Here is a 23,790-nt window from a genome sequence, read left to right on the forward strand (position 1 = left end):
GAAGGAAAAAGCAGGAAGATGGATCTTTAACGTGAAATCAAAATCCAAGACACTTTCAGTGAAAAAGGAGGGACTTACTATCAAAGTCACCTCCGATTTGAAGAAAACAAATAGAGAGGTTTCACAAATAATGCCTGGAGCGCATGCACCCATTTGACGGAAGTGATGGCAACCAGGAAAATCACCTTAAGGGTGCACTGGAAGTGAAGGGAACTACATGAGGAGTTTGACGGCAGAGAAAATCTCCAGAACTTCCTGGCAGAGCTCTCACTCATGGAAGGCTGAAGTCTGTCTGCTCAAGGCATTCGCGGTGCCATTCTCTATTCCGGTAAGATGAGAAGCTGTCAGAGAGACATCAGTCTCGAGAGCCCAGAAACACAGTTGCATTGCTTATCTGCATAACAGCAAGGGCTAAACACCATCTCGCTTGTTGTAGAAGCACATGGCTATTTTGTTTTCCATCAGGAGCAGGACAGTCTTACATTTCACATGGGGAAGGAGGGCAACCAAGGCCAGGATGATCAACCTCAAATGTAACAAACAGATGTGCTCCCGAGGCTCGACAGTGACTACAGTCAACTCACCACCAGATCTGACAGGGTCAGAATGCATCAGTGACCACTGTCACCTGCGTCCATGGTTGTCAAAACACATCTTTCAGTAGGTTGTCTCTCTGGGATCACCAGGCAAGGTTTCGAGCCACACAACTTGACACCTTTAGAAGATCTGACAAGTGTAGAGAAACCCCTAAATGCTCACACCAGAAAACATACAACCCACTAGGTACAAATACCAGCAAACCTCTTTCAAGGAGAACAAGGTTATCTCACAAAAAATACAAGTACGCGCCAGCAAAGAACTCTGCTGCCAGTGAGCGCTCTGAAAAAAAAAGCACGAGCAATAGGTTTTAAATGTACACAGCCGCATAAGTGACGTACATTACATAGGTTACAAATCCAGGTAGCTGGTTGGTGCGACCCTATACACATACTGCCTACTCTCTATAGGATGTCAGGCGACTGGTCCCAGCATCCTCTGTCCATCTTCTTCCACGTGGGGATCTTCATCTTTCGTCATTGGGTACAAAGGCCATAGTTAACAATTGTGTTACACAATTCATTATTTCTTAGCTTCTACAGTGCACCTGGTACCAAGGACATGAGCGAGCTGGATACTTTGGAGGTTGTGATAACTTCTCAGAACTATGTGAACCCCCGCTCCATTCCTAGGCACGTTAGCACCTCCACAACTTTCGCACCCGCAGCATCAGTTTGTTCCCTTCTCCCCTGACACCTTGCAGCACAAATCATATGAACTAATGGTGGGGCCAGCCCGCCCTTGCTCTCTGATCTTCCTGATCGATTAGCCATTTTACATGGCGAGGGGTCCTGGGCTGGTCAGTGTACTCAAATGTTTGTGTCTAGGGCTTGAGGGTCTCGGGATAATATAACTTATAGCACTGGAGAGTGAAAGCCTAAAGTGCTCAACCCCCTTTCTCATGGGATAACTCTTCAAAGACCCACTCCGGCCCTCTTGGCCTTGAAGAGTACATTCTTTCTGGGTTGCATGCACTACTGATAAGCCACAATAAAGAACTGTGTGTGTATGTTCAAGAAATTAAATTAACCTTCTACGAAGCTACATGGGCTGCAAGCAAAGAACGCATGCACACCCTTCTAACCCTCAGGACTGAATGTAAGTGTCCTACCATAGTCATGGCACAATGCCTCTATTTCAAGATAGGGTCTAACTTCTGAAATGGTGACTCATCACACATGTGACACTAATGGCGAGATACACTATATTTCCACTACATTCCAGCTCCTATAGGTGATCCCCCCTCCTGCCTCTATTATACGAGATTTCCCACTGCATCTCCTACTACAATCGCCTCATCCTGAATTGCTGAGGGGCCTGGGACATTCGCCTTTGCTCCCCAACATTCCCCCCTTTTGTTAATCCTATGTTAACTAATTCCCTTGTCATCTTCTAAGCCTTTCCATACCTCCACGTTCCTTTTCTGGGTACCCACACTCTACATACTGAACAAAAACTTTCTCCCGGGCCCTCGTAACTGTTCCAGGGGGTTTAATACTTTCTTCTATACTCACCATGAGGGGCTTATTTGGGTCATCTGTTTGTACCTGCCCATCTTTTACACCGCAATGTGGACTGCTTATACCAATTGAAACCATACTCATTGCACTATTAGGAATCACTTTAGCGCAGCATTGAAGTCCCAACTGGCACGTGAAGATCACCAGCACAAACGCCACCAATGGCACTAGTAACATCACAACTGCTCCCATCCACGATGGTGCCCACACAAAGAGATCATGAAACCAGTCACTTTTATGAATCCCTGCTTCTGTCTGCATATGCTCTCTGAGGGTGTGCACGGCCTCTAATGTCTGTGTGAGAGACCCGTTGGCAGCATTGTTTGGGGGTATGTTCGACCTTGATCGCATCTAAGCTTTGTTCAGTGTAATTCGCCAACTGTATCAGCGCCCACCGAACGATCTGCAGCCATTTGGCATTGGCTTCTATGTGTACTCCTGGAAACAGAGAAGCAAAATAAATGTCTCTTCCTTATTGTACAGTCTATATTGATCAGGTATTTTGTGAAGCAATTGAGTTGAGTTTTGTGATAGTTAGATCAGTTTTCTTCTCAAACATATGTTCTCCTTTTTTCCTGTCACGATCCAGGGCTGTAAGACTATATAGAAGCAGTAGGCCCTGGTAGCGGCATGGGGGTAACCAGGCTCGCTGGTCTCATAATTAGGTGTGCTTCAGGGATCATGAGGTGAGCCGAGTGCAGCGTGGTCAGCGAGCATACGCCCCTCCATGATGGTGCGAGGTGCAGAAACGCCTGCTGGCCACAGACCCACTACATATCCATCACTGCTGCTGTTCGTTTTTTGAGATCTAGAATGTTTATGGTCACATTGCATTTGTCATTGGTCCCCACAGATACATTGCCTGCATTATGGAAGCACAGCTAATATTCTTCTTTTTTCTGCACCTTCACTGGCTTCTCCTTTGCTTCAATCCATGTTAACTTTGCCACATGCTTCCCCCAGTACTTTTGGCATGCTTCTTTACCCTCTGGGTTACTTGTTTTCTTTGGCCTATAAATTCTCCTGCCATGCAGCTTATCACAGTCTCTTCCCACCGATTGGCCACAAACCTCACTCTTTTTTTGCAAGCACACTGTTGTTTATCTGGGTCCATCAATACAAGGCATATGCTGTGCGGTTGGTGCTTCACAACCTACACAGTGCTAGATGGACAAGACATTGAGCATCTAAGAGCTAAACCGCTTGCAGTATTAGTACCTTGGGGGCTCCCAGCGCATGTGATATTAAGGAACAAATATAACAAATTCCATTTAACCTCTGTTACCCCACGAGCTCATTTACGCTTAACAACAGGGGTTGCTAACACTGAGGCAGTGGAAATTACCTCTTTCAGTTTGTTAAAGTTCATACGCATGTCCTGTGTCCATGGTTTCTTATTGTCAGTCTTCAGTGTTTCTTTAAGGCCTTGCAACAAGGACCTAGTATATGCAGCGTAATCTAGGATCCACACCCTGCAGTAATTACACAGTCCAAGAAACCTATGCATTTCTTTCACAGTTTTTGGCTGGGGGGGCACTGCGCACAGATGCAGCGCATTCTGGTAATTTCTTTCCATGGACAGATATCAATTGTCTCAAATAAATTCCTGGAAGCAGTATTGCAACATGGTGTTGTCTACCTTGTACCCTTTATATGCTAACAGCTGCAAAAGAGTCACAGTCCCTCCGGCATTGTGTTCATCATCACTGCATACTACCAAGTCGTCCACATAGTGAATAATAGTGCTGGGTACCTGTATGTTTCCTAAATCTGCATGTAGTATTCTGTTAAAGATACTAGGAGATTCACAGTACCCCTGTAGCATTCTTGTGTTCTCATACCGCTTTCCACCATGCAGTGAGCTATTGAGACTCTGGGTGCAGGGGTATGGAAAAGAAGGCATTTATCAAATCAACACCAGTGAAATGTGTTGCTTGTTTTAGGATGCTAGACAAAATAGTCGCAGGATTAGGAACTACCAGAGATTCTGCCTGTACAATGTCATTCAAGGGGAAGAGATATTGGATTATTCTCCAGCTTGACCCCTTTGCCTTTTTTTTGTGTGTATGACCATGTTACATGGAGAATTGGAGGGCACAATAATCCATTGATTTAGGAATGCAGAAATTGAATCTCTTATTCCCTCCTCTGATTCTTTGGACAGTGGGTATTGTTTCACCCAGGGCAACACTGTACCTTGCTTGAGTGTGAGTTGAACGGGTGCCACTCCCTGTAAGAGACTGACATTGTGGTCACTGATTGTCCATAACCTGTCAAGAACTTGTTCGGTGAAAGAGGGTACTTTACAAGGGCCAAAAGGGAACACTGTTCTTTGTAATGCACCTTATCTCGCAGGATATGCAAATAGCCAACACTATCTCTCCATCATCAACCTGATCCTAAAGCAATTCTGCATCAGTTACTTCTTTTAGAGGTACTGTTGGCTCCATACGCAATACGGTGCTCCACTCGCATCCATCTGAATCGGTCCCAACTACAACAATCCTCTTCTCTGACACCACCAACGCTTGCAGGTCCATTGAGAGTATTGTCCCTGCCACAAGCTATACGGTCACAACAGGTCTAAAGATAAAATCAGATGGTATCCGCCAACAGGCTTTACCGATTTGGGGCACTGCATCAAATAAGACTGTAATCCCATACAAATCCATATCAGGATAAACAGGAATGCTGCAAACCACTGCCTTCCCTCCTCTGGCATGTATTATCACCATTGATCTCCTGGCACACATTCCTGGGGTAGCACAGATTATTACTTGATATGTAAAGGAGATGGTCATGTTTAATTTACTTAGGAGGTCACGCCCTAACAAATTTACTGGTGAGGTTTCCGAATGCAACACAGGTGCACGCACCACTTTGCCTCCTATTTTGATTGCTACATCTTTTGTAAAAGTAACCGTTGCCATAGCCCCAGATACGCCCTGAGTGTCAAGAATGTCACCTGATAACAGGAAGTTTCCTTAACTAATGTATGATTTAGTGCCACCCATGTCAACCATAAAGATTAATTGTTTATTGCGTATCTAAGCGCCCACCAAACGTTCCTCATCTAGATGGGTAGTCCCGGACGGGACTGGGCACTCAAGAGATTTCTGTGGGCTGTCCTAGTCAGGATATGTATTTGTACCAGGAAACAAAAAAGGGTTGCCTCCCAGGACACTCACTCCCTGATAATGTGTCACTGTCCCATTAGGAATGGCATTGCCCAACACTGAACTGATCCCGCTCCCCCTCTTGTCCTATCCCTCTAAATCTGCCTCTGCCCCCCCTTCCTCCTTGAAACCCTCTCTTCCACACGGCTGACCTTCTTGGTGCCACTCAGGGTACTGCGACTGAGATCCAATGTTCCACTGCCCTTCGCCTGGCTAAAACGCTGCTATTCTTGTGTCAGTTCGTGCTGCTGCCTGCTCTGCTGAGTCTGTTTGTATAACTGCCACTACCGCCCTTTCAACTGCTATTTTTGCTAATTTTTTATGAACCAGTTTTGCTTGCACCCTCTGTGCCATTTGCTTTTCTCTTTATTGGATCTGCTTACAGTGATGTATAATAATAGTCTGTATCTCGGCCCATCCTTTCACCCCTACCCATGATCTTATCGAGAGTCTTTTGTAGTTCCTTGGCCAATCCCCTTTTGATAACAAAATAGAAAAGTGGAACTGATCGCTTCCACTGTACCCTGTCTCTGCCCTCCACATCTCTTGTACTTTCAAAACGTATTGGGCAGGTTCTTCATCGTCCCCCATGGTATACTGCATTATGGACTGCAATCCGGTGTATCAGGGTAATTCCGCCAAAGCGCACCCCACACCTGCACTCTGATGTCGTTGAAGGGCGCTCTATTATGAACATCATTGTCTATTTTACTCCTAGATATCCAGCCTTAACCCAAACATCCCCGGTCTGATCCCCCCACAACCTTTTATATCTCCTACTGCTAAAGGGATCCCAGCTGTTTGTTTTTCAAAAGCGTAAATCTAATTCCCAGCCCGTGCTGTGAGGGGTGGGAGCACTTTAATCAAGTTGTTTTTGTCCATCTGGGCCTAAGGTACATACGCCTCCTTCCCCAGGCATTTATGCAATAATGGCAACTGCGTGCCGATTCCCCTCCTTATCTTTTTGCTGGCACTTGCCTTTTTCCTTTCCACTTGCTGCCCACACAAATCTGTTCCTCAACTGTGGACCCCACAAGCTCTCTATCCATGTGGTATCTGCCGGTTCCTCCTCTTCATCCTCCAATTCATCCACCCTGTCCCAATTATCCTCTCGCAACTCCATATTTGGGTCTCAATCCGACCTTACTGTCCTGTAATCTATGCTCCCCGCCCCTCGTACATCACTCTTCCCCTTATCCTTCTCAATATGGACCTCCTTGATCGTGGTACTGTCTAATCTAAACAAAATATCTCTGGCCCTCCATTCATCTAGCCCATACCCCAATTTGCTCCCTCTTCCTCTGAGGGTCCTCAACTGTCCCAACTCCATTTCTGCTGCCTTCAGTGTTTGTATTTGTTTGTTATGGGGGTGGTAGCACAGACCGGGGTGGTTCTGTGGTGGACGGGGCACATATGTTGAATTTGTTTATCCGGTGGCAGGAAGGATTGGATAGCATACTACTGGGGGTGTTGGCAATGTTTTTCCTCAGATACCACTGTTTAATTGCACTCAAGAGTCGCGCTGTTGTCACACTGGGGTTTACTGTCATCATTGGCCCATATGTCCTTCACCATTTTCCATCATTCTAAAATGTTCCTCCTTCTGAGTTTTTTACTTTTATATTTAGCAGTTAAAAATGTGTACATATGTTCCAAATATCCCTCTATTGGTCATGCCTTGCTCTGGCCATGACCGGAACATTCCCCCTTGCTTCCACGCCACCCACTGCTCATGATATTTTTTAAATGTTGTCTTTATACAGCTGCAACGCCCTACACATATTCTCTAACAGTGTAACTATCCCCATGTTGAGACACTTGATGTATGAAAATGTCATACCAAATACGAAATACAAGTCGTCTGAAGCGTTCCTATTAGTCCTTCGCCTCTGCTCCCCTGTCGCCCCCTACCCACACCCCCTTATTTCCCAATCTCCCCACACACAACACCTGCACAACATCTTCCATAGGCCCTCTCTTAGCCCGTCACCACTACATAATATGAGTTAAAACACTAAAACAACAAGCTAAAACAAATAACTAAAATAACAACCCCTACTTCTTCTTATTCTCCCCACCCGGAATATATTGGGCACAGGAATTCGAGCCCACTAATTATACGGGGCTCCTACTTCTGTATTCTCTTATCTTATTTCAAAATATGGCGTCATATTCCTCCTTACCACAGAAAGGATCCCACGTCTCTGTTTCTTTTCTTATATACTTAAAATAATTATTTAAAAAATATACAATGCCACGTTGTCTTTACACACTACTCAACCCAATCACACACCATTCCACCATACCCCCTCACCTCCTCCTTTTCAAAGCACACAAACCGACACACAACCTTGTTCCCGTTCCCCCAACTTCCCTCTTAGCATCTGTCCCCGTTGTTTTCACCCGCAAGAGGTGTACTTACATCAGCGTGTTCACCCAAGCTCCTCCGTCACGGGGTCCCCATTAACGGCCTGCACCATCCTGCACCATCCTAGGAGCTCCTGCTCCAAAGAGCAGGCAGGAATTCTGTCAAATGGCTCCTGTACACCACTACGGGTTGCATGCTTGGGTCTGGTCGCTGCAGGTGGCCGTGGCCCCTCCAGATGTGCAGGCTGGAATCTTCTTTCTCTGCAGAAAATCTGAGATCACGTTGGGGTCACCAAATTTGTAGACTAACCCCTAAATGCTCACACCAATAAAAATACAACCCATAAAAACTCTCAAAACTGCTGCCCCTGGCCCGGACGGCCTGTCTGCAAACTTCTATAAAATATTTGCCAGAATCCTAGCCCCCCAATTGCAAGTTTTATTCAACTCCTTCCTATCCTCTAAGTCAGTTACTGATTCAATGGCAGAATCAGTCACAGTTCTACTGCACAAACCCGGTAAAGACCCCGAGCTAGTAACCTCTTACCGTCCAATCTCACTCCTTAACAACGACGGCAAAATCTTCGCCAAAGTTCTGGCCAGTAGGCTAGGCCCGATTCTACCAGCCCTGATTGACCGGGATCAAACAGGGTTCATCCCAGGGAGAGCGACCCATGACAACATTAGGAGAACGATAGATATCATCGAAAGCACCCATAGATTAAAGGTGGGAATGGCGGTTATCTCTTTAGATGCACACAAGGCCTTTGACCTGGTCGACTGGGGGCACATCAGGGCAGTCCTCGAACACTTCGGCTTCGGCCCAGACTTTGTCACATGGGTAATGGCTAGCTACCAATCTCCTACCACGCAGCAGCGAGTCAATGGCACCAGGTCAGGGACAATCCACATATCCAGGGGCACCAGACAGGGTTGTCCTCTCTCGCCGTTAATCTTTGCCCTATCCATGGAACCCTTTGCAGCAAAAATCAGACAAAACCCTAGAATTAGGGGTATACCTGTGGGAAACCAAGAATATAAAATAGCGCTATACGCAGATGATGTATTAATAACAGCATCAAGCCTGGCGATGTCCTTGGGCGCCCTATGGGAGGAGATTACAGACTTGGGGACCCTGTCTGGGTTCAAGGTGAACCTCAATAAATCTGCCGTGCTCGCAGTCAATCTATCTACACAAGAAAAAGCGTCCCTCAGCACCCTAATGCCAATCCCATGGTCATCGGGCCCAATCGCCTACCTCGGGGTACAGATACCCAATGATCCATTATGCCTGTACTCCAGCAATTTTCCGCATCTAATTAAAGAGCTCCAAGAAGACCTCAAATGATGGAAACCTCAGGAATTCTCCTGGTTTGGGCGGATTACCGCCATTAAAATGAACCTTCTCCCTAGGTGGCTATACCACTGTACAGCCCTATCCATCCAGATCCCAGGCCCAGCTTTGGTAGCCCTCCAGAGGAAGATCCAAGAATTTGTATGTGGGGAAAAAACCTCGCATCGGCAAACAAATAATGATGAGGGGGATAACGCAGGGCGGGATGGGAGTCCCAGATCTGGCTAGATACACCCTAGCGGCGCAATTGTCCCACGCTTTCTCATGGGTCCAAGAATCAGACAAACCAAAATGGTCACATCTCAAAGAAGCTTGGTGTCCGGTCCCTCCCTCCGCACTCCCACACCTCCCCAACACACAATCCCAAGTAAACACCGGCCCCCTACTGACAACTAGAACAACAGTCTGATGCTGGCAGGCCGCAGTACGGAGATGGGGCATTCGTGGCTCCCTAAATCCCCTAACCCCAATTTGGAACAACCCCGATTTCTCCCCAGGCATGTCTCCACAGTGTTTCCAACCATGGATAGAGGGGGGTTTGCAAACAACAAGTGATTTTCTATAGGCAGGTGCCCCCATTTCATTCGAGAGGTGCAAAGCAAAATTCGTGGTGAATGAACGAGAACGATTCCGTTACGCCCAAATCCGACACTGGCTTTCCCACAGAGCGACGAGAGAGAAATGCTCAAGAGAACTAACAGCAATGGAATTAGCCCTCACGTCCCTTACCAGCAAAGGCAGAACTTCAACCCTCTAGATATATGCTTGAATGGGAAAAGGACCTGGGCAGGGAAATCGATGTGGAGAATTGGGGGAAAATCTGGACTAGGCTGCACAAAAGCTCGCAATGTATCACGAATAGGGAAGGGGGCTACAAACTCTATTACAGGTACTATATAACCCCCGTACAAATCAATAGGTCCAACCCGAATATCTCCGGATCATGTTGGCGCGGGTGCTCGGCACCAGGCTCACTATTCCACATGGTATGGATGTGCCCGAAGGCTGAACTATACTGGAGAGAGGTAGTTAAACATATTAAGGACATCTCAGGCCTCTCCATTCCCTGGGACCCTGGAATCATTCTGCTGGGCGACACAGGTGAGGGCACTTTCCCACTCTCAGGCCAAATCCCCCGGCTATGTACGCACTTACTCCTAGCAGCAAAAATCGCACTGGGCCGGGGTGTCGAAAGACAAGGAAGGTCCCTCAGTGGCACTTTGGTGGGCCAAATGCTGGGACATAGCGGTCGCCGAAAAAATCACGCAATTCGATCTGGCTCGCTGAACAGAACACTAAACATCTGGGATCCATTCATGGACTATGCTGCCAAATTCCCGGCTCTCACCAGAAGGCCTCCATTAACTAGATGGCTCCAAATCACTCCACTCCACTGATCCTCAGCCTCAGAGCCATAATAACCCAACGCGCCAATTGCCCCCTAGCCTCCAAGAACAGAGCGGGCCATGGACAGGACCATTCAACCCATCGAGAAGGCCCCCCCTCCGTCCCTCACTGTTTTCGCTAAGAGACATTATCACCCTATCATATGTTGTGATCGCTAAGCTGCTGTTGTTGTGCTCACTGTAATGCTTATTTGTAAAACCCAAAAAAATGTTGTTATGAAAAAAAAACCAGCATAAGCAATAGGTTCTAAAGATACACAGCGCCATAAGTGACGTACATTACATAAGTTACAAATCCAGGTAGCGGGTTGGTGCGACCCTATACACAAATAGCCTGCTCCCTGTCGAATGCCAGGCTATTGGTCCCAGCATCCTCTGTCCATCTCTTCCATGTGGGGATCTTTATCTTCCGTCATTGAGTACAAAGGCCCTAAATAGCAATTTAGTCACACAATTCATTATTTCTTAGCTTCTACAGTGCACCTGGTGCCAAGGACATGAGCGAGGTGGATACTTTGGAGGTTGTGATAACTTCTTAGAACTACGTGAATCCCTGCTCCAATCTGAGACACGTTGGCACCTCTACAACTTTCCCACCCACTGCATACATCTGTTCCCTTCTCACCTGGCACCTTGCAGCACAAATCATATGAACTAATGGTGGGGGTAGCACGCCCCCTGCTCTTTGATCTTCCTGATCGATTAGCCATTTTACAGTTTTATCGCGAGGGGTCTTGGGCTTGTCAGTGTACTGAAATGTTTTTGTCTGGGGCTTGGGGGTCTGAGGCTGCTATCATTTATAGATCTGGACAGTGCAGGCCTAAAGTCCTCATCCCCCTTTCACATGGGATAACTCTTCAAATACCCATTCTGGCCCTCTCTTGGCCTTGTCGGGCACATTCCTTCTGGGTTGCATGCACTACTGGTAAGCCACAATAAAGAACTGTGTGTGTGTTCAAAAATTATACTCCTGCGAAGCTACCAAGGATGCAAATAGCGCTATGGCTACCTCCAAACTCGGAATGAGGCCCATCGTTTTTGAAAGTCTCTGATATTACTCCATGAGAAGGTTGTGTGTGAAAGGAACTGCAAATAAGAGAAAGGCACATCTTGACAAGTTGAATGTTGTGTTTGAAACTGAACTTGTGTTTGAAACTGAAAGAGGCCTGAGCTTGGGGAATGAAACCTTAAGAGGCCTAACAAAGGTGAACCCTTATTTGGTGAAACAAGGAGGCATACGCTTGGGGAAGGGAACTCTGAGAAGCCTGGAAGAAACTATGTTATATTTTTGTTTTGTCTGACACTTGGAAGGATTGAGGTTTGGGCAAGGAAATTCCCAGGAACTAAAGGCATTGGGAGTGGTTTGAACAGAGTGCAAGCTTGCTTGGGACTGGTCGCTGCAGGTGGCCGTGGCCGCTCCAGATGTGCAGGCTGGAATCCTCCTTCTCTGCAAAAAACCCGAGATCACATTGGGGTCACCAAATTTGTAGACTAACCCCTAAATGCTCACACCAATAAAAATAAAACCCACTATGGAAAAAGGCCCAGCACACCTCTTGCAAGGAGAACATGGTTTAATGTCACAAAAAATACAAGTATGAGCCAGCAAAGAACTCTGCTGCCATAGAGAGCTCTGACAAAAACAGCATAAGCAATAGGTTTTAAAGGTACACAGCGCCATAAGTGATGTACATTACATAAATTACAAATCCAGGTAGCGGGTTGGTGCGACCCTATACACAAATAGCCTGCTCCCTGTGGAATGCCAGGCTATTGGTCCCAGCATCCTCTGTCCATCTCTTCCATGTGGGGATCGTCATCTTCCGTCAGTGGGTATAAAGGCCCTAAATAGCAATTTAGTTACACAATTAATTATTTCTTAGCTTCTACAGTGCACCTGGTGGCAAGGACATGAGCAAGGCGGATACTTTGGAGGTTGTGATAACTTTTTAGAACTACGTGAATCCCTGCTCCAATCTGAGACACGTTGGCACCTCTACAACTTTCCCACCCACTGCATAAATATGTTCCCTTCTCCCCTGGCACCTTGCAACACAAATCATATGAACTAATGGTGGGGGCAGCCCGCCCCTGCTCTCTGATCTTCCTGATCGATTAGCCATTTTACAGTTTTATCGCGAGGGGTCTTGGGCTTGTCAGTGTACTGAAATGTTTTTGTCTGGGGCTTGGGGGTCTTAGGCTGCTATAACTTATAGATCTGGACAGTGCAGGCCTAAAGCCCTCACCCTCCTTTCTCGTGGGATAACTCTTCAAATACCCATTTTGGCCCTCTCTTGGCCTTGCCGGGCACATTCCTTCTGGGTTGCATACACTACTGGTAAATCACAATAAAGAACTGTGTGTGTGTTCAAAAATGATGCTTCTGTGAAGCTACCAAGGCTGCAAATAGCGCTATGGCTACCTCCAAACTCGGAATGAGGCCCATCGTTTTGAAGGTCTCCGATATTACTCCATGAGAAGGTTGTGTGTGAAAGGAACTGTAAATAAGAGAAAGGCACATCTTGACAAGTTGAATGTTGTGTTTGAAACTGAACTTGTGTTTGAAACTGAAAGGGGCCTGAGCTTGGGGAAGGGAACCCTAAGAGGCCTAACAAAGGTGAACCCTTATTTGGTGAAACAAGGATGTATACGCTTGGGGAAGGGAACGCTGAGAAGCCTGGAAGAAAATGTGTTATATTTTTGTTTTGTCTGACACTTAGAAGGATTGAGGTTTGGGCAAGGAAATTCCCAGGAACTAAAGGCATTGGGAGTTGTTTGAACAGAGTGCAAGAACTTTGTCGAGAAGAGAAGAGCTAACAAACAACCTCTTTTTGATTGTGCTGAACTTTGATGATACTGACCAAGTCACACCTGGTGAGAGGAGCACCTGAAACCAGTCTTGGTATATATTTCTTTTACAATCACTATTTTCTCCTTAAAGATAGTTCCTATCACATTTTATTTTGGACTTTCAGACATCAACAGCCCTTAGAAACATCAGTTGAGGGAACCATCGTTTTAGAATTAAGGGCAAGTTAGGTATTACACCAACCTCAGCTTTATAGTAAATAAAGGTTTCAAAACTATAACACTTGAGTATGTGTCTCTCTTGATACCATGCCTGTATCACAGTATATAACATCTCAGCAACAAACGCATACGTTTTTTAGGGAAGACAAATGGCAAAAGTTGTGACACCATTCCCATCTATCAAGTTTTTTTCAAATCCAATTTTTAAAACATAATAATTCAACTCCCAACCAGGTCTCCAATCAATGCTTACAAATAGCCTTCTAGACTTATTATTTCCATCAGAACACAAGTTGGAAGACCCAACATTTGTTTCCAAAAGAGGGCCTCAATTCTTTGTAGCCATGCCAAATTAGAAATGGTTAAACTTTCCAGCCCATAGAACACAGCCGGCTCAAACACTGCATATATAATCGCCTGGCTCTGTCTTGTTTAGCCTTGGCTCCTAGCCCTTCTTCCTCCCCACTCTCCTCACCTGTTTCGTAGTTCTCCAAATCCTCGGAGCTGAGATGGCGACGTGTGTAGTAATCCTTCTTTTCCTTAGATGAAGTTTGCCTGCCACGAGAGGAAGCCACAGTGAATGCTGAGATACAAGCAGTCCTGAGGCTCCTTTCCCGTGATCAGGCGGTAAGGGAAAAAGCCTTGACGGCAGAAAAAAAACCCTTAGACACTCAGGAGATTTCCAGGAGATTAGGCGTCAGGTAACCGCCAACAATGCTGGTAGGAGGAATTCCACGGTTAAGAGAAAAGAGGTCTTGAAGCAAGTTCTTCGTAGTGGAAGACTGAGGCACGGAGATAACAGATACCGCGAGGAGCGGCAGCAAGGAAACCCAAGACGGAAGAGAGAGCAGGGAGAGAGGCTCGCCTCGGAGTAGCCAAGCGAGCAGAATAGTAGCCGAAGCCAAAGTAAGGTAATGAGCAGTAGTCAGAGAATAAGGAAAGAGAAGTAGATCGCAAGAGATGCGAACAGAAGCAGAGCGCCTCAGTGTAAGCCGTGAAAGCGGAAAACTAACGTTTCACCCAAAAAGATAGCATAAGCCAAAATCGGGGGTTGCAACGTGGCGATCGTTGACAGACGAATGAATTAGTACCTCCCAGCGACCGTCATCTTGGGCGACCACTAGACCGTCACAGCACGTAATGAAAACTACGTGCTGGAACTACTGGTATAATTGCTTATGCCGGAGCCGCCAAAGCGGAAGCAACCGCCATTTGGCTCGGCGGATGACAGGCTCCCTCAAAAGTAAAACCACCTGTGCGCCTAACGAATTGGTCAACAAGTAAAGTTAACTGTATTGCCTTTCTATTATGGGAGTTAATACACTCAGCATAAGCCCTCCGGGACTCTATGTTTATGAGCAAGTGGTTTTCTTTAACGTATTTACACAGTTCTCTGGCTACTCTTGTCAAACAAGAAAAACTGTGGTAAAGGATCACAAGATCATCGGCATATACCAGACATGCACAATAATGGATATCTATCTTTGGGGGACACCCTAGAGCATCCTGCAAGCGCTTTAGCAAATCTGCCAGGTACAGGTTGAAAAGCAGCAGCCAAGACGCAGCCCTGCTTAACACCTCTTAATATAGTTATTAGGCTAGTCAAGGCTCTCTCGCCATCCAAATTCACCTGGACTGTGTTGTCCTCATGCAATAGCTTTAGAAAATAGAGAATATGTTCTGGACATCTGCCACAACCTTTTCCTACACACTGAATCGACTGCTGCTTGGAAATCGACAAAGAGCAAATACTCTTGGGCTGCCCTATCTAATAACCCAGACTTCTTGGCCCACTTCTTCAGTTCCTGAAGACTGAGTGTAGCAAAAAGCTTCCCTGTAGTGTGTAACATAGAAAAAAGTCTATAATGTCCAAGTACTGAAAAATCCCCTTTTTTAAACACAGAAATTAAAATCGATGTTTGCCAGGTTTGTGGGATTTTTCCAGATCGGAATACCTTACCAAATAAGATCTCTAGTATACCTGCCCATGTTTCGGGGTCTTGTTTTAATATTACACGAGCAAGCCTGCTAGGGCCAGGGACCCTGGAAACTTTTAATCTTCATGTATTATTTATTATATCATCCACGGTCATCAGTAATGTGGGCTCATAAGTGTAGCTATTGTTCTCCAATTCCTTCTTTGTATTCTCATGACCTGAATATTTAACTAAGTGTTCACGTCATTGTGACTCACTTATGGGATTTAAGCTCTTCTTATTCTTATTGCCTTTGGCTTCACCTAATAAATTCCAAATGCTTCTCGAATTTCTTGAATTCGAGATAATAACTCTTTGCCATTCTGTGCCCCTACAAGAAGCACACCACCATTGAACCCAATTTCTGTGTTTGTTTTTAATAGATTTTACATTGGCCAGAATATTGGGCAAATGGCACTAATAAGATCTAATTTTCTGCATATGCTTGTGCATTACTCTTTTTCTGTCTCTAATTATTTTATCATAGGCAGCTGTTGCATTATCCTCTCTGGCAACTTCAATGGTTTAATGTGTCATTCAATTTCTAGTAAATTGTAAAAACCTACCAATATATCTATTTGCCCTGTCAGCATTTTGGACTGACCACTTTACACAATTCCCTGCGTGATTGGCCTCATTGCCGCCAATTTTATTTATGGGGTTTCTTATTCTATCATAGCAAAATGAAATAATGATAATGGCATGATCGCAAAATTCATTACACTTCACACTCATACAGCAAAGCCCTCGCAGGATAAGCCTTCTGCAGGAAATCCCTCACAGGACAATGCTGCAGTGGTGTGCGCTGCAGAAGACGCTGGCCGTTTTATACGTCGCATGTTGCACTACATCCACGCAGCGTATCCTTTACAAACCGAGGATCGGACTCTCTGCAGCAATGCACTCACCAGACAAGGCAGCTGTGTTGTGCACCACAGGTGTTTGGCAAAGGAGGGGTAGCAGTGCAGAGAGTGAGCATGCGGCACAGCCGTCGAATAGCAGAGACTGAAAAGTAAGAAAGGTACGGGAAGTGAGAGCAGTCACTTATACGCTTTACTAAACTTCCCGCCCTTTATACGTACTGCCACCTAACGGTCTGACATAATGTACTCTGTCTCTGAGCAACCCTAGGCTCTCCCCTCTAGCGGTTAGCCATACTTTGGGTTTTGTGTCCCTTCTCTTAGTCCTCTTTCAACTGTGGTTACTGTTGTACTGTGACCTGTATCCCATTAAGCTCTCTCCCACTCTCTAGGTCCCCTTTCAACTGTGGTTATTGTTGTGCTGTGATCTGTGTCACATTAGGGTTTCTCCCACTCTCTAGGTCCCCACCCCACTGGGGGTACCGTTGTACTGTTGTGTGTCACCTGTGTGTCCCGCCTGTGTGCTCCCTACTGTGTGACCCCCGCTCTGTGCATCCTGCGTTGCGCGGCACAGGGCTGTGCATCTCTTCTTCTCTCTTTCGCTCCATCCTCCACCTCGTACTTTCCTCCTCACACCCCCTACGGTGCTCTCTGTTTCTCCCATCTTCTCTAACTGCTACACTATCTCCTATCCTATCCCTCTCACTAAGTCTGGAAGGATGATCAAAAAGGACATCCTGGTCCCCATCCTAGTCCTCCCTATCGCTGATACCTAAATCAGTGCTTCCTCCAGACAGACTCTCACTGACATCCTTTTTGTCGTTCCCTCACCAGACCTATGGACCCCTCACATGGTCTCAACTTTCTCTTCTATCTCTTCCTCTCCCATTAATGGTGGCAATCGGTGAGAGGCACTCTTGGCCTCATTCCACTCCTCCAAGACAATCATTAATGTCTATCTAAATGGCACCATCTTGGTCCAGGGCCCTCAGCTCATTCTCCTCCATTTCGATAGGTATCTCCCGGGTCTTATCAACTTCCTTCCATCTCCTGCTACTCCTTCTATCACTTCTCAGGCTCCTCTGACACTTCCTTCTTCCGCTGCCTCCCTGGCACCATCATCCTCTTCTCTGGCTACTATGCAACCTCCTGCTACCACCTCTGCCCACTCTCGTGCCCCTCCACTGCTTCCGCTGGGCATACCTCAAGCCTGCACCCCACCCCAGAATTCTTTCAAATGTGGCAAACTGCTCCATGTCGCTACTCTCAACTCTCGCTCTACTGTCAAACACTCATCTGACATCTACCACCTCTTCGAAGAACTTGACTTGGATGTCCTCGCTCAGACCAAGACGTGGTTCATGGTCAGCTCTTTCTTGGGTTTTGACACTCTCCTCCCTGATGGCTACAAGATCCTCTCCAAACCCAGAACCAACTGGTGGAGTAGCTCTGATCTTTCCGGAGAGGGTACCTGCTTCTGTCATTCCTATGCAGGCCTACTCTTACTTTGAATGCCTGTTCTGCAGGCTCTCTATCTCTCCTGTCCTCTCTCTGACTGTGGCCACCATCTACAGGTGACCTCGCCAGGTTGCCCACTTCTTCTCAGAGTGGACTGACCTCTACTCTTCTGTCCTTGCCTCTACCTGGATGCTTCTAATACCTCCTCTGGGCTCTGCCGCAACCTCTGCAATACTATCTTTCCCTTCTACTCTCTGGTCCGACACACTCTGCCAGACACACATTGGATGTTCTCATCTCCTCAGACATCCCCCTCACGAACCCTCTATCCACTCCTCCCTCTTGGACTGACCACTTCCTGCTCTCCTCTCACCTGAAACTCTCTGTCCCTCAGGCTAAGCCTACCCCAGCAGTGCCACCTACCTTGTCTGTCATTCTACCCATGAAGCGAGTGTCAGTGGATGCCTTTGCCCCTACTTTCTCTATCTCCTACACTCTTGACATCCTTGCCCCTGTCATGAGAATCCATGACAACTCTTGGTATGACTCTGACCTCGCTGCCCTGAAACACAAGTGCAGGGGGACTGAGCGGAAGTGGAGGGCTTTGGGGCGCATCCTCTGACAAACTGGCCTGCCGCCGGCTCCATAGGGTATACAGACTGTGTCCTGTACAAGAAGATAGTCCACATCCAAGCCTGCATCTCTGCGGGCTCTAACAACACAGCCAGACTCTTTAAAATCTACAAGGAGCTGGCCAATCCCTCTGCTGTCTCCACCTCTCCTGTTCCCTCCCAGGCCTTCTTTTCACCTCTGGCTTCTCACTTCACCATTAAAACTCAGGACATCCTGACATTTCTCTCCTCTACCGCTCTCGTCCCTCATCTGGTTGTAACTCCCTCTCCTCCAGTTTCTCCTCTTTCTCTTAGACAACACCTGAGGAAGTTTCTAGACAAGTCCAATCTATGAAAGTGTCATCCAAACAGGTGCTCTCCTGCTCCTCCAGAACCATCAAGAACCACATTGACACCATCACTCCAGCCTTGGCCGATATCTGCAATCACTCTTTCGCCACTGGATCTTTCCCCTCTCTCCTCAAGCACTCCCTTGTGCACGCCTTCCTTAAAAAGCCTCTTGCCAATCCTACATGTCTGGGAAAATATCACCCGATCTCTATCACTCCTTTCCTGGGCAACTCGTGGAAAAGCTGCCCAACTCCCAGCCCACTTTCTACACTGAATCTGCGAGTTGTCTCCATGACTATCAGTCTGGCTTCAGAGCAGCCGGAGGCACGGAAACTGATCTCCTGAACAACCGTGAAGATCTGCTCAGTAATCTTGATTCCAGCCTTCCTTCTGTCCTCATCCTCCTTGACCTTTCCTCTGCTCTTGACATGGCCAATCACACCATCCCAATCAAACAATTTTGTGAGAATCTGGCCATCACGGATCAGGCCCTGGAGTGGTTGACCTCCTTCCTCCTGGACTGACCCCTTCAGGTCCAACTTGGGTCAGTTCTCTCCACCACCTCTCTCTCCACATGTGGTGTCCCCAGGGCTCTATCCTCTCACCCTGGCTCTTCAAAGTCTATTTGGCCCCTTTGGCCCACCTAATCTATGAATTAGAGAAAATGACAGGAGGAATACACTGGCTATAGCGGACATTGAAGGTCTTCTAGCAGCTACACTTGGGGAAAGAGCTGATTAACTTGTTCAAGAGCTGGACATGCAGAAAACACACAAAACACAAAACACAGCGCATGACGGAGTGCTATTTAATAATTGTAGAGCAGCAATCTGGAAAGCGCTTCGAGTACAATATCCTGATACGTCAGATATGGGCGCTATAATGGCACGAAAGATGAAGGAAGGGGAGGATCTGCTTACATGTATTCAGAATTTCCAAGAGCAATGGCGCTTGGAAACGCGAGAGCCGTGAGGAAAATCTATACCGGTTTTCTGTAATTTTTTTATGTCAGGGGTTACCAGATAAGGTAGAGACAGCTTGAGAAATTGGTGGGTATGGAAACACCCCACTTTGATAGGATGTTTAGTCTTTATGCTCTTTTAGTTACAATTGAGATCATGAACAATTGACTATTATTCATGCTTGTTTGTGAAGTTCAATTTGTGGTGGAATTGGGAGTGTCAGCCTTCCCCCACATGATCCCCTTCACTTGGCGGGAGATCTGTCCCCTCGGTTCCCGTTACTTAGTGTTTACCAGATATCGGGTCCACACAAGGTATGCACTAGCACTTTATCCATATGTGCTCTATCTGAATCATGAAAGCCTGACATGAATTATGGGTTGAATATGCAGATTTTATATGTTTTTATTTACCGGATATTAATAACATTTGTTATATTGAATATATGTTTCTAGGTTTGCTCTGATTTTGCCTTCCTCCAGCCGTTCATTTGAAGTCTGTTAAATATGAATTAATCTGTTGTGGAGTTCCGCTTGACATGACTTTCCTTTGAATTTTGGGTATGGAGGCAAAACCATGGCCAGAAATACAGCTGACCATAGCACACCACAGCTCATCATTGTCGATTGTTACAAGAGAAAAATCAAAAGAAAGGAGATGGTAGAAAACTTGAGGAGGCTAAGTTTGTACAGAAGACATTATCAAAGTATGCTTTAGAAGAACAAGTTACTTACCTATGGTAACGTTCTTTCGACTGGATGTTCCTCCCACGTATTCCTTATCTTTGATATTTCCAATACCCAGCTTGCTGCTTCAAGGAAAAAATAATCCCAGTAGAGGGCGCTTTGCGTCGATGCCTGTCGAGTCGATGTCCCTCGGAGGCCTCTGCCATGACATCATCATGGATATAAGTAGCGCGCACAGCGTCTGTTGCTCAGTTCCGTTTTGAAGTATTATGCACTGTCCAGGATGAGACGGTTAATCCCCTTGAGGGAGCGCAGACTGTAAACACAAGGAAAGTTTTACTGCAGGGAAGGATGGGAGGGACAATAAGGAATACGTGGGAGGAACATCCAGTAGACAGAACTTTACCATGGGTAAGTAACTTGTTCTTTGAATGGATTGTGTCCTCCCACGTATTCCTTATCTTTGATAGACTCCCAAAGCAGTAATGTATACAGGAGGAGGGAGTACACATTTAATTTCTTTTAAGTATGCACAGAATGCAATACTGCCTTCCCAAATGTATTCTCTTGGCTAGTGGAAGAATCCAAACAATAACATTTTGTAATGGTTTGTGCAGACGACCATCTGGCAACTGCGCAGATGTCTTTTAATGGAACTCCCCATTGAAGAGCAGACGAAGCTGCAATACCCCTGGTTGAATGTGCCCTTAAGTGCTCTGGAGGGTCTTTACCGGCCAGCTTGTAACATTCTACAATAGTTAGAATAATCCATCTAGAAATGGTTTGCTTGGTGATGGCTAGGCCCAGCTTAAGACCTGTGTACCCGACAAATAATTGGTCAGTTTGCCTTAATTTTACCAGTCTGCTCATACAGAAACTCAAGGCACGCCTTGGATCAAGTCTGTGCAGCATTTCTTCCTCTTTCCCCAGATGAAGAGGAGGGTAATTAGGGGCGTGGCTACAAGGGCCATGTAGAGAGACGTGCTCTTGGGGAGCTCCTGTGATCCGTCCATGATCCTGCTTAATAAGTGCAGTTGAAGATGCCAGCGGCTGCTGTAAATACGCATGGACGTTTATGAAGGTGCCAGGAGCGCCTTCCGAACTTTTTGGACTTTCGTAAGAAGCAGAAGCGAAGTTCTACCCACTACTGGATTGCGAGAGAACAAAGGAGTCCGTCCGCTCCGTGACGAAATTGCTACAGTTGCAGAGGGGAAGCGAGCCGTGTTGTGAGGCGCACCGGGACACCTTGCTGCAAGATACGAGTGCAGGCGGGCCTGAAGGTCTACAGACTTGTATAATCAGGTGTGTGCGGTGCCTGGTGCACGTTACGGGGCTGCAGGCGATTGGAGCGACTCGAGGAATGGGGTCGTGAGGGTGCCGCCTGGAAGACAGACCGCGGCCTCGGAGGTTTCACCGGGACACTTTGTTGCAAGAACACAGGTGCAAGTGGGCCGGAAGGTTTACAAGCTTGCAGAGGCAGGCGTGTGCGGTGCCTGGTGCACGTCACGGGGACCCCTGGACTGGCGGTCGCTGAAGGCTGCAGGCGGTAGGAGCGGCGGAGGAGTGGGATCGCGAGGGGGCCGCCTGGAAGATAGACCGCGGCCTCAGGAGTTTGCATACAGGAGGAAGCAACGGCGCTTCGGATCACAGCGTGATCCAACAAAGGCGAAACTGGGCAGGATTGCTCAGAGCTGGCGGCTGGACCTGGAGAGGTGCAGGGAGCGGGGGCTGGCGGCCCGACCTGGAATAGTGAGGAGAAGCAGCTGAGGGCCACACGCATACGGACCAGCGGATGAATGAAGCTGGAGGCCAGCTGAGCCCACAAGGAGCGCGTACGAACAGCATCAGAGGCCACTAATGGAAGCAGGCAAGTGCGCGGTGAATGTGGAGCTGCGCTGGGGACACGGAAGACGAGAGTAGATGCGCGCTGTGAGTACAGTCGCATGAAACAACGCACCGAGTGCAGGTCAGGTGGCCGGCGTGGGACATTGATTGTGGCTAAGTGGGTGAAAGGTCGCAAAAGGCAGTGCATGGGACAATCCCTGGGGATACTGGACTGAGGCTGCGGCCCCGAGGGCAAGTGCGGGAGAGACGCTGGCCAGAGACAATAGCCGCCTCGCGTAGAGGCGCGGAGAGGTGTGCAGACAAGGCTGATTGCAATATATAGCAGGTGGAAGCCCTTGAGGCCTGTATGCCATTACAGCTGTGAACGAGGGTGCGCAGCTGATGCACCATACAATAGACTCTGGGCACAGTGCACTGAATAATGATACACGAGTGAGAACTGGTGCGTAACCAGGAATCGACAAGGCTCTGTGGGTCACACGGCACAGGGCATACCCAGCCTGTACTTTGAAATAGGGTGGGGCCACCAGTGCGGCAGATCCCCCCTCGGCATTCAAGTGTGTATAGGAGGCTGTCCCTAACGGAAGAAATGTCCAGTAAGCCCCTGAGAGCGAAGGCTAAACAGCCCACGCTGGATGAATATACCATGACACCGACTGGCTCGGACAGAGTCAGAAGTAAAGATAAAACCTCAGCAGGGGGAATGGCCGCTGTGAGCATGAATCAGGAGGTCCTTGAGGCGATCGCGGATTTGAAGGCGGCCTGGGAGACCAAACTCCAATTGGCTGAGACGGCAATGGAACTCCAGGTGGGGGGCGGTACAGGAAGATGTGAACCTCCTCAGGCAGGATGTTAGGACTCTGGCGGAACGCACGGAGACTCTGGAGAAAGAGATGGGTCCAACCGCAGCGGACTGCGCTGCGCACAAACGGGAGCTACACGCCCTGGTGCAACATGTGGGCAATTTGGAGAGTAGGGCGGAGGAGGCGGAAGGGCGTGCCCGGAGGAATAACATTCGCATTGTTGGACTGCCAGAAGGTGCCGAGGGCCACAACCCTACGGAGTTCGTGGAAAATATGCTGCTGCAGGAAATCACCGGGGGAACCCTGTCTCAGGGATTTGCTGTGGAAAGAGCGCACAGGACCCTGACGAGGAAGCCACCGCCGGGAAATCCTCCCAGGCCGATGATCGCCAAGATCCTCAACTACCGGGACCGGGAAAGAATTCTTGAACACTTCCACAAAGGTGGAACAATACAACGAGGAGCGGCGAGCATAACTGCCTACCCGGATTATACCCTGCAGGTACAGCGAAGCCGTGTGAACTTTGGATCGGTCAAGAGGAGATTGCGGGAAGCTGGCTACAAATACATGCTGCTCTACCCGGCCAAGCTAAAGGTTTTTTATAAGAACACTCCGGAAGATACCATGGGATGGCTAGATATGCAGAGCTGCCCTCAAGAGCCAGATATTCAGAAAGAAGATGGAGCAGGACGAGATAAGTAAAGCTGCGAACCTGGTGGGACCGCGGACTGTGGGACTTGATTATAGTCATTGATGCAGCTGGAAGGCAGGTACACTCTGGTTGGTAG

General features: G+C 47.4%; 1 protein-coding gene across 1 annotated transcript in view; it reads right to left on the minus strand.

Moving 5' to 3' along the window:
• Positions 1 to 23,790, minus strand: part of LOC138498350 (transient receptor potential cation channel subfamily A member 1-like) — a 1,354,892-nt gene that overhangs the window by 540,635 nt on the left and 790,467 nt on the right. The gene's annotated exons all lie outside the window — the stretch shown is intronic.

The sequence above is a fragment of the Ambystoma mexicanum genome, chromosome 5q (assembly GCF_040938575.1).
Source record: "Ambystoma mexicanum isolate Mex_15411 chromosome 5q, UKY_AmexF1_1, whole genome shotgun sequence".
NCBI classification, from domain to species: Eukaryota; Metazoa; Chordata; class Amphibia; order Caudata; family Ambystomatidae; genus Ambystoma; species Ambystoma mexicanum.